Consider the following 8281-nt stretch of genomic DNA (forward strand, 5'->3'; position numbering starts at 1 on the left):
ATGCCCATTTTTTTTAACACTCATTTTTAGATTGCAAAGGTAAGCTGCACATTTCTCTCTCTCCCTCTCTCTCACTGTCTCTCTCTCTCTCTTTTTTTTTCTTAAAGATGGTTGGAGATGCCAAAACAGGGAAACGTGTTGACTTGATGATGGGCACTTTTATTTTTAAGATCTAAAAATGAATTATTGTGCTTCTCATTGCCAAGTTTGGGATTCTGTTCCACAGTAGCTCTGACTGCTGAGACTCTCCCAATGCCTGTGGAAAAATGCTATGGGCCTCCTTGGACCTGTGGCCTGCATGATTTGGGGGGCAAGCTGCACCCTGAGACAGATGTGAGCCCAGGAACTCTGAGGGTGTCAGAAACCCCCTGAAGGAGAGTTTGGTTGGGCAGTGACCAGCCTATCACTAACACAGGAATATATAATGACTGCTTTTTTTTTTAACATTTATTTATTTATGAGAGGGAGAGAGAGAGAGAGAGAGAGCGAGCGAGCATGAGCGGGGGGAGGGGCAGAGAGAGAGGGAGACACAGAACCTGAAGCAGGCTCCATGCTCCGAGCTGTCAGCACAGAGCCCGATGCAGGGCTTGAACTCGCGATCATACCTTGAGCCAAAGTCGAATGCCCAACCGACGGAGCCACCCAGGGTCCCCCTATAATGACTGCTTTTGAAGAGGAAAGGAAAATGAAGTTTGGGAACCTAACCCGTGTTGAAAACGCACTCCAGTCACACTTTTTAATGCAAATCATTGCCACCTTGTCTCTTCCCCCAGATTTCTTTGCACGTAGCTTCATTTTGGTCATGACCTTGTATCATTTTTGTTTTATTCTGTTTGGCCAACCGGCTGTTGTTACGGTTGCTTTTTTTCTTGTTGGTCCATTTCCTAATCAGTCGGTCACCCCCACCAGGCTGTGACCTCTTTCAAAAAGAAATGGAATTGAATTATTTCAGCTCCTCGAGCAACTATCTGAAGGCCTGACACATTCTATTTCAGTAAAGTATTTGTTAAATTACCCGAGTTCAGAAGAGGGTGGCACGTTAAGTCACAAACAGGCCTTCCGGGCTGTGTCCAGGGCCCTCTTCCGAGAGAAAGACGAAGGGGAAACATCTTTGAAGGACTTTACACCTTGTGTCTCTTCAGCAAAGTTTCACCTCTTTCGTTTCCATTGAGCCATTCTTCCATCATACGTGTTATCTGCTCAGAGGCATAGAAGCAAGTAACCAGGACCAGCAGGAATTAAAGGCCCCGGCATCTCCTAGAACTGGCCCGGCCTTCGGTGAGCTTTGAAACCCTGGGGATACCACGTCACCTCCTTGAAGCCTCGATTTCCTCACGTTTACAGTGGGAATCCTGGTCAAGGCCATGCCTGCCCCACGGACATACTGCAATTATCTGATGAGTCAGTGTAAGAAAAGTATATGGTGATGAGGGTGACGGGGATGTCCAGAGAACTCGCTCCTCGGACGAACTGACTCCCTGTTTTGCTCAGACAACCGTGATCACGCGTTTCCTTTGGAAATATTTGTGTTCCCCTACTTCACCAAATAAAGAAAAGTCAGCTTAAAAAAAAAACGTGTAAGGTGACAGCATGTAAAATAGCCATGGCAAGAGTGCAAAGGCGGTAGATGGCTGACTAAAAGCTTGGCCAACTTCGCTCGAAAGGTCTTAATCAACTCCTCATTAGAAGCTCAACTATCGACGTTACAATGCCCGCGTTCAACAAGGGGACCACATGCAGGGGGTGAGAGTCCGTACGAGACTTTCGGGTATTAAGACACCAAGTCAAAGGCAAGAACCATTGAATCCGGGGTTTCTAACGTTAAAACTGGCCTCTATGACATCACCTCCCCGTGGACCGCTTTCATTCATTCACATATTTATTCACTCCGTAGGTCGTGTGATTCAAACCTGCCTGGGGTCCTCCTGGCCCGAGGGGTTCTGTTTCGGGGTGACCACGTTTCTCTTCGTAAAAGGCAGGACGTGTTTTCATTTGAGAAAACTGCCTTCAAGCCTTACGAGTGCAGGGCAGAAGAATTCCCCTCCGTACTGTCGAGACTTAAGTCTCTATCTGGAGAAAAGCCCATCTCCTCGGTTCAAAGAAAAACAGATTCGGAAAGAGGGAGCACTCCGTGCAGCACCGGCAGCATCTTGAACATCAGATATCCCAGAAACCGAAATGCTGATCTGTGAGTAAAGAAATCAGAACCATATGGCTTTTCCCCCCTTAATAGACATATGGGCTTTACAAAATAGGGAGAAACATATTTGGCAGAACGCTTCTCAAATTTTACTCAAACCACAGAACTTTAAAAATATCTTAACATGTCTAATGAACCCAGAATGTGTCCTTGCTCACCCAAATTAATCTAACACCATTCGAGTAAACATTTATACCTACTATGTGCCAGGCGTATAAACACACGCGTGCACACGCACGCTGAGAGAAGGCAGGGAGGCAAGGAAATACATAAGGCGCTATAAGGCATTGAGACATGCTCGCGGGAAATGTCAAGGGAGTTCAGAGGGGAGGGCAGCGAACTGTGCCCCCAGGAGCGAGTGCTGCTATCAGAAGCCTGCCAGGACGAGGAGGGGTTTGCGCCAGGCCTTTGCAGATCAGATAGGGAGGAGCCTTCCAGACCAGAAAAGGGAGGAGAGAAGTTTGCAGGCCAAGCGAGCAGCAGCGAGAAGGAAGGCATCAGGCCCACCGAGGATCCAAGCTGTCCTCGGGAGCCTTCAGTGCAGGGAGCCAGTGCCGGGGCCGGAGGTGAGGCTGGCAAGCTGGGCGGGTCAAAACCACCCAGGGAACTTGGACTCGAGCCTTTAAACGGTCGAAAGCGTGGCACATACCTTGCAAGTGGCCCCTCGGTCCTCACCTCCCAGCCAAAGTTGAGTAAAGAGGAAACAACCATTCCCTCTGTCTCTTTCTGGAATATTTACACATATCACAGCCCATGCATGTGTGTACGTGCGTCTGTTTGTATTGCACGCATTGCACTATAAATCTGTTGATATCTAACCTGGTTTCAGGGGAGGCTTAAGCAGGGGGACGACACAGTCACCGCCATAAAACGTCAAGGACCTCAAAGGGCGCTAAACGAACACCAGGCAGGAGCTTGGGGAGAGCGGGGGCGTCCGGTCCCGTGGAGCCCCACGTCTGGATGCTTCTAAAATCTTCCTCAGACCCGGAGTTGTATGAAATGTGTCTCTTACTCGTTTTTTTTTTTTCCTGCTGTGCTATTTACTTCCATTCATAGAGTAGCTTCAGTTCAATAAATGATGTGTTTGCCATCAGAACAATTTGATTCTCATCCTAATTATAGCAACAAGCCGCTTCCCCTCAGCATATTATGGGTGTTTCATTATTTTAAATTGTTATCTCCCATATTAATTACAGAAACAGTTGATCTTTTCTGATAAGCAGGCAGCTGCAAATTCCCTTTTTATGTCTCATTGTAATAGGTGAAGCATCAGGTAAAAATTAAATCAAACTCTAATACAAGTCATGATGGAAGTGCGTGTAGGTTGCAATGCGCCGTCCCCGCCGGGCCGGGACTTGCTGTTTTCCAGAAGCTTGGAGCTGCCTGGCTCAGCCCGCAGGCAGGACACACCCTCCAGTTCCCTCCGAGCTGCTGACCAAGGTCTTGTAAAATGAGTAAATCAGCTCCTGAAACAGGGAAGGTCAGAGAGAGGGGTAACACCCTGCCCTGACCCATAATTAGGGCCGTCACTCACCGGAAGGAGGGGGCAGGGTGGTGGGACACAAGTGTTCTGGGAAAGCCTCTCCCTGCAAGGAGAGAGGCCAAAGGCTCAAGTGACTCACCTCCGATGTTCCCGATTACCATCAGGAGTGGGGACAGGTGGGGCCATCCCAGCTCAGAGCCCAGAAGCCTGAATATGCCCAGACAGGCCACCAGCCCTCCCTTTCCTGGTGCGGTCGGGTCACATGTCAAGGCCACCCTCAGGGGCAAAGACAACAAGATTCTGAAGGAGTGGCCTCCATTTGGTGTGACCACCCAGAGATGAGCTGGGCCAGCTCCAGCCCCAGCACCTTCACGGTTGCCCCCCGACAGGCCCACGAGTGGCTGAGCCATTTACATGTGGTGGTTCATTTCCTCATTCCCGTAGGTTGGTCAGAGGTGTGGAAGGAGGCGTTTAAAACAAACGAGGCAACAATAACAACAAAACTCAAAATGCGACGGATTGAAGGCAAGGCAAAGAGTGAAGCAAAATCACCGTGAGAGAAGACGGAGAGGAGATTCTTAACAGAAGCACAGCAGGAATGAGTTCACAACAGTGTATGCCAGATGGGCCTTTATCGGTGTTATGGCGGAGTCGGAAATTTAGTTCTGAGCTTCCCAGAAGCCAAAGCAAAGAAGGAAACACGGCTATACGACCGGTAGTATCCAGAGAAGATAAGTCAGTCAGGAGAACTCAAGCCTAAGGTAAATCTCTCCAGGATGTCCTCATGAAAAGAACACTGCACTTGGGGCTGACAGTATCCCCACCCGTAATTCCATAGTGAGCCTGGTTTTCAGCATCCCTATCCCAAGCGGAGGTCATAACACTAAAGTCTACTTCCATTAAAGGCCTTGTACAAGCTACAAAAAGCCAGAGTCACCGTCGGTTTGATCTCGAACGTGGGTGCATCTCAAAATACGTCTGCAGACTCCTGGAGATGTTTCTGTTGCGCAGAACCACAAGAACACGCGAGAGACATCAGTGGCAAGACTGAAATTTCGCATGTCTGGGAAGCAAGGAGAGAAACCTTTGGGGACTTCAAGGTCAGTGTATAAGAAGGGAAGTGATGCAAATAATCCCCTTCCTGCAAAATATTGGCAAAGCACAGTGTTGAATGGCCTACTTGCAGCTCTGTGCAACGGAAACTTCTGGGTTGATGGAAGGGTTCTCTACCTGCACTTCTCAGGCTGGCTGCCACCACGAGTGGGTGTTGAGTACTTGAAATGTGGCCAGTGCAATAAGGAAACTCAACTTCTAATTTTATTTCATTTTAGCCAATTTTTGAGACAGAGAGAGACAGAGCATGAGTGGGGGAGGGGCAGAGGGAGAGGGAGACGCAGAATCCGAAGCAGGTTCCAGGCTCTGAGCTGTCAGCCCAGAGCCTGAGGCGGGGCTCGAACTCACAGACGGTGAGACCTTGACCTGAGCTGAAGTCGGTCGCTTAACCCACTGAGCCACCCAGGCGCCCCGCATTTCAACTAATTTAAACTTAAGTTTAGCGATCCCCATATGGCTGGTGGCTGCCATATTGAAGGCACAGGTCCATTCACTTTCGCTGTCCCACTGTGGCTCTTCACCCTCACAAAATGTGGTGGGACCATGGTGGATTCCTCAAATGCCCTGATCCTTCATTTGAAACAATAGCTTTTATCTCTTCCTAAAGGTCAAACAACACTTAAAGGCAATAGTTTGCAATATGCTCAGTGTTAAATGCAATGCAGATACTAAATAGGTCTAAACACCCCGGAGTAGGGATAAGGGGACAGGCCAGGTACCTCTCAAGAGAAAGCCGACCTCAAGCTTCCTGCCTTGCCCCTCCTGTTTGCTGAATATCTGAGAGTGTGGATGCTTAAAAACTCTGCCCCAGGGGCGCCTGGGTGGCGCAGTCGGTTAAGCATCCGACTTCAGCCAGGTCACGATCTCGCGGTCCGTGAGTTCGAGCCCCGTGTCAGGCTCTGGGCTGACGGCTCGGAGCCTGGAGCCTGTTTCCGATTCTGTGTCTCCCTCTCTCTCTGCCCCTCCCCCGTTCATGCTCTGTCTCTCTCTGTCCCAAAAATAAATAAACGTTGAAAAAAAAACTTAAAAAAAAAAAAAAACTCTGCCCCAAGCATTATTGCACCATCCCTCCATTTTTTTTTTAATTTTTTTTCCCACGTTTATTTATTTTTGGGACAGAGAGAGACAGAGCATGAACGGGGGAGGGGCAGAGAGAGAGGGAGACACAGAATCGGAAACAGGCTCCAGGCTCCGAGCCATCAGCCCAGAGCCTGACGCGGGGCTCGAACTCACGGACCGCGAGATCGTGACCTGGCTGAAGTCGGACGCTTAACCGACTGCGCCACCCGGGCGCCCCCATCCCTCTATTTTTAAGCCACACAAGGGCCCCTGATCGCCCACAGGATAAAATAGAAGCTCTCCAATGGGACGTTCAAGTTCCCTCTTACTCTGCCTTCGGCTCGGGAACTTGAGCGTTCTCTCCTGCCTCAGCTCCAGGCCACCTGCCTCCCTGAGGTTCCCAGACACCAGCGGCTGCCTTCGCCCATCCCGGATGTCTGTTCTCTCTCGGCCTTTCTTCACCAACAGCTCTTTGTCCAGACCACTGTCTCTGTTCGGTCCTGAGTCACTTGGGCTGAGCCAGCCCTGCTGGGTCCACTCCCTGGCCTCTGCACACGTTCCACTCATGTGCAAGGATCGATTTCCCCGACCCCCTTCCCATGACGTGAGGTGCTGCCGGGGGTTGGAGCCCAGCCCTTACAAAAAACTGTTGCTCGCGTGTATTAAGTTCTCACTCGGCTTCCAGCACTTGTTTGGAAATGCCCTCATTTCATCCTCAACAATGCATCCCGGTAGCCGCTGTGGCCATCTCTATTTTTTCCCCCGGTGAGGAAACTGCAGTAGAGGCAGGTTAAGCGATGTGACTGGAGTAACACGGTTTCTAAGCGGCAGAGCAGTGCGGTCTGACTTCACGCAGATCGAATTCACGGGCCAAGTCTCGACGTTCCTCTGCTCCCAGGATCAAGCCTAATGCCTGGCACCCAAGAGATCAGCAAATAATGGTGGGTTGGACTCTATAAGCAAAGGGGTAAGAAGCTGAGGGACCCCCTGGCCAGGCCCCCGGGGTGCTGGGCGACCCCCTCCTTACACCTCTGCTCAGTCTCTCCTTAACGTGGACCCTCGGCCTAGCAGCGTCAGGCTCATTGTCCAACACCTCAATCTGCAATGCCATGTCCCGGACCCTGGACCTGTTCCCACCTTCCCACTTCGCTCTGGCTCTGCACGAGTCCAGTGATGTCCTGCTTCCCCAGTGATGTCTCCTGAGTCCTCCAGACCTCATGATTCCTCACCTGCCCTTTGAGCCCCAGTTCCAAGGGGGTGCACTGGTCATCACCATGGACTACTCCGACAGGCCCTTGTCTGCATGTGATTCACCGAGTGCTCCCCCAAGTCCTAGGGGGGCGGCCAATGTGGTCACCTTCATGTTGCCAAAGGAAAGTGAATCTCAGAAAGATGTCTGCCGTGCAGCTAAAGCTTGACAAGGTAGAGATTCCAGTCTGTGCTTCTGTTTCTAGACCGAGATGTATGTAAGAGACACAGGGCCTGGCTGGCTGGTGTCAATCAATTAGGCCAGATTGGACTTCCCTGCCGTTTTCCAGCTGTGCTTTTCTCTGCACATTTTTCTTTATGTTGGTTGTAGTTCTTGCAATATTTTATTTCATAACAAACTTACATCTTGTACCTCTTTGTCGGTGGGCGTATCGTTCATGGAAGAAGGGTTCTCCTCTACTTTTTCTGAAACGCTTTCCTAGTACGTGGTATGTTCCACTTTCCCCTTAGCTCTGCTATGGGTGCAGTGGCCGTGCACAGGTTGAGTAGACCAGTCATCAGAGTTGGGGACAGAGCAGGAGACGGTGAGGACTGTGGCAAACTCAAGAGGGCACACTCCATCCAGAGGGCATATCTGAGGGGCGTCTGAGGGTGGTTCAGCCGGCTCAGCGCCCAACTCTTGATTTTGGCTCCCATCACAATCTCACAGTTTATCAGTTCAAGCCCCGTGTGTAGGGCTCTGTGCTGACAGCACGGAGCCTGTTTGAGATTCTCTGTCCGTCTCTCTCTTCTACCCTCCCCTGCTCACGCTCTCTCTCAGAATAAATAAATATTTAAAAGGAAGGAAGGAAGGAAGGAAGGAAGGAAGGAAGGAAGGAGAAAGAAAGAAAGAGAAAACTTGCCCAAAGGCTTAGCCTGCTTGAGATTCTCTGTCCGTCTCTCTCTCTCTTCCCCTCCCCTGCTCACGCTCTCAATCTTAGAATAAATAAATATTTAAAAGGAAGGAAGGAAGGAAGGAAGGAAGGAAGGAAGGAAGGAGAAAGAAAGAAAGAAAGAAAGAAAGAAAGAAAGAAAGAAAGAAAGAAAGACTTGCCCAAAGGCTTAAGGTATCTTGAAAATTACTAGCTTGTAAATTACTTTGCAACAGAAGTATCACCTCCAACACCCTGCCTCACTTGAATGATCTACCTCATCCACTTTATCAGTTACCACCCATT

The sequence above is a fragment of the Felis catus genome, chromosome B3 (genome assembly GCF_018350175.1).
Source record: "Felis catus isolate Fca126 chromosome B3, F.catus_Fca126_mat1.0, whole genome shotgun sequence".
Lineage (NCBI taxonomy): Eukaryota > Metazoa > Chordata > Mammalia > Carnivora > Felidae > Felis > Felis catus.